This window comes from Conger conger, chromosome 8 (assembly GCF_963514075.1).
Source record: "Conger conger chromosome 8, fConCon1.1, whole genome shotgun sequence".
Taxonomy (NCBI): domain Eukaryota; kingdom Metazoa; phylum Chordata; class Actinopteri; order Anguilliformes; family Congridae; genus Conger; species Conger conger.
This window is the reverse complement of record NC_083767.1, coordinates 63,444,877-63,448,475: the sequence shown is the minus strand read 5'-3', so window position 1 is coordinate 63,448,475 and position 3,599 is coordinate 63,444,877. Positions and strand designations below refer to the sequence as shown.

Genomic DNA, 3,599 nt, shown 5'->3' with positions numbered 1-3,599 from the left:
CGCAGAAAAGAAAGGATAAAAAGACCGGGAGGAAAAGGTAGCAACGCTACCTGGATGGATTTAAAAATAAATAATCGTCGCAATCATTGCACCTGGCGACGGCAAAACTTTGCAGATAAGATAGCAAGGTAGACATAGCCGACTGTACTCTTTCAGGTGAAATAGTTATTTTGTGCAAAGCTATCTTCTGCTGAAAGTAAGGCAACCACAAAACTGAACACGATAGGTCAAGCCCAGTTCAAAGCAGGACAATCATGTGATAGATTTTCCCAAGACAGTAAACCCAAAGCCAAAACGAACATTATCATTGTTTTCTGGTTACCAGATTATCCATTGCAACAGGAGAAATGTAAAAAAAATGTTTTTTTGTTTGTTTTGTTTTTCAGTGTAACATAAATTAAGTTATAAATGATACAGGGACCTATTATAAAGTAAAATCTGTTATGCATGTAAATGGATGGCAAAAAAATGTTGGTAAGCAATGTTGTTGGCTAGCTGGTTAGGGTAAATTATCTCAGAAAGATATCTTCGCTGCACATAAGTTATTTGGGAATGTAAAAAATACCAAAAGAAAATGTGAAAGCATTTGGAAATACAGCTGACCACACTTTTGCTGATTAGCTACTGATTTGGCTAGAACTATATTCTTAGATGTGAGCACAGAGCTAACCTGCTGCACGTGAACCTGGAATGCTTTGAGGTCAGAGGTCTTTTAACTAAAAGATTCCGACCTACAATTGTGAAAGGCTGCGCCCCTTGTGTAATTTTTATTTTTACGATTGAGAAAATCTGTGTGTAAAACACATGGTTAACACTCTCGTCACAATGTAGTTTAGCTACCGTGATACCGTGTGAAAATTCATAATAATTTAACTGAAAACAAGATAGTTAAAATATTTCAAGAAAAGGGTAGAAATTGTAGGCCTAGGCAAATTAAGTCCATCACGATGGCAAGGGTGGGCTCACAACAGCTGTGCAGTAGAGTGCTCACATTTGCCACCTGGTGATTTGCCATCGTCTCTGGTGATTACAGTGGGAACTATAGGATCAATTTAATGACAAGACAAACATCTAGTCTAACTCTAGTGTAATAACAGACTCAGTTGCTACTTTACTAGATACAGCTATAAAGTTGTATAGTTGGCCATGCATCCAGCAACCCCATTTCATAAACTAATTTCTTTTCACAAACAAGCTTTATACATACAACCAATGGTTAAGTCACAATGTGGTGGCCACACATGCACAAGCATTGTATTAACAGGTTGGTAACAAACTGTTTTATGTTTCTCTAGGAAGGAAAAAACTATGGAAACCTCAATTGTTAAAGTGACAAAAGGTCTCACTAAAGCAGCAGACTGCCGAGACGACACCAAACTCCTGATGCAGCCGTATGCCAACTGGGAGGAGTACCTGACACCAGCACCAATGTCCATAGCCATTTTGGGAGAGCTGATCTTCATCTCCTCCAAGACAGATTTTTCTGTTCGTAAAGGGGGCCCAGACGGTGGTTTCAAATATGCCAAATACCCTGACTCATTCCGTGCCTGCCTCATGCAAGTGTGCAATTCTGGGTGGCGTGCATTCAATGAGGCACACAAGAATATGGACCAGATTCGTCTCTACACCAACAGTGTACCAAACTACATCAAGACGGCAGTGAAGATACTTCTCCAGGATGATGACAACCTTGTGCAGGCCATGCTCCCAGACCAGCTGGATAACATTAAGAACATAGCTGATGACTGCCTGCAACTGGCTGAGTCAACAGAGGAAAGGTTCACTGACGTCATTGAACTCATCCATGAGCTCCTTGAAAGTTGCACCAGTGCAAAACAGGTGTATGGGGCTGAATTGGAGGAAGTCAGAAAGAAGATTGACGAATCAGAACTAAGGCAAGCAGCTTCAGAGGAGGCCAACAAACGTGCCGACCTGGCCTTCAAGAACATGAGCAAGCAGCTGGAGGAGGCACAGGAGAGCTTCAAAACATCAATGGCCTCAATGCCAGATGGCTGGACAATTATGGGAATGGATTTTGCAGGAGCAATGGCTGACAGTGTCACATCAGTTTTTTCCGGGATTGCATCCATAATTACTGCGCCAGTGGCAGTTCCTAAAAAGATATATAATGATATTGGGAAGACAATATCTTCGCAACTACTGCAAACAGAAAATGATCAAATCTCAGAAAACAATATTTATTCCAAATCAAATTATATCATGTCCTTAGTGGGCAGGCTTGATGGTTGTTTTGATGAAGGCGAAATCTATTGGTCTGAAATAGTTGATGACAAAACTAAGGTACCAAATACCAATTGGTTAAAGGACCAATTTCTGGAAATCAAAAAATCAATAAAAGAGGAAAGGCAATGCGGTGCAAAAAAAAAGGCTTCGGCATTGTGCACCTTGGCCATCACTATCTGCTGTAAACTGGAAGAACAAGCACCTAAAGCAGAGCGCAATGATGCCAAAACAGCAGAGATTATAGGGCTGATGAAAACTCTGAGGAAAGATGCGATGGTTTTTGATACCAAGAGCAAATCTGCGACGAATACCTCAGCATTCCCTGTAACACTACCACAAATATCTCAAACTCGAGAAAATAGTTCAGGCTCCAAGTCTGCAGGCCAGATGGCCTCAGATAATGCCCGCTTTCGAATAGAGCAGAGCAGAGCCCAGCTTGACAAAGTGAGGGACGTATATGAGAAGTGTGCTGACAACATGGAGAAAAACAGGAAAGAGATGACTGAAATTCTTGTCACCATGAGAAACTGTAAAGTCAAAGAGATAGGCTTCTCCGAAACCATAAAAATTCTGTCTGAGGGTCTTCAAGCGATGGGAAAGGTGAAGGAGCAGTGGCAGAAGCTGGTGCGCTTCTTCCAGATGGTTTCCAACCTCATGAAAACCAGCCTGACCAAGTCCCTGGAAGATTTCGCTAAAACAGGTGAGAAGGCATCCAACACAACATTGAAATACTCTTCTATGCGTCCAACATCGCCAGCCTGGTTAATATGATCGCAGGGACATATACTGAGGTGTCTGACAAGTATCTGATGGATCCAGTGAGCAGATTGAGCAAACTCATGTGTTTGGAGGTCGGAAACACAGAATTCGACAGTGAGCGATTACAATTTGCAGATTCCTGTGAGGTAGCTGAAAAAGGAATAAGAAATCTTGTGATGAAAAATAAAGATGACTTTGAAAGGAAGACCATGCAAAGGCTGGAGAAAATCGAGAGTGGGCTGATGGCTGTGCTACCTCCAGAATCAGAAGAGAAGAAAAGGGAAATTCAGGAGGCAGTTGAAATCGCATCCAAGGAAGATGAGGATGAAGATCAATACGCTTGAAGGTGCCAAGGCAACCTGAACATTTTTGAAGAGCAGCGAGCAAATAATATATCCACATGTCTTGACTCCTGATTTGGACATAGTCCTAATTCAACAGACAAATTACAGTTCTTAAATACAAATTGTGTATGATGTTTAAATCATGTCATCTTTTTGCCATGTCCCAGTTAGTTTGTGGTGTGCCAAATAAGAATAGAACAGTTTAAGGCATCACCTTAATGATTAAGTTTATTATTAGGAAAATTCTGCACC

At 41.2% G+C, this 3,599-nt stretch overlaps 1 pseudogene; it reads left to right on the top strand.

Moving 5' to 3' along the window:
• Positions 1 to 1,308: 1,308 nt before the first annotated feature.
• LOC133134564 (uncharacterized) lies at positions 1,309 to 3,347 on the top strand (annotated as a pseudogene).
• Positions 3,348 to 3,599: the final 252 nt, after the last annotated feature.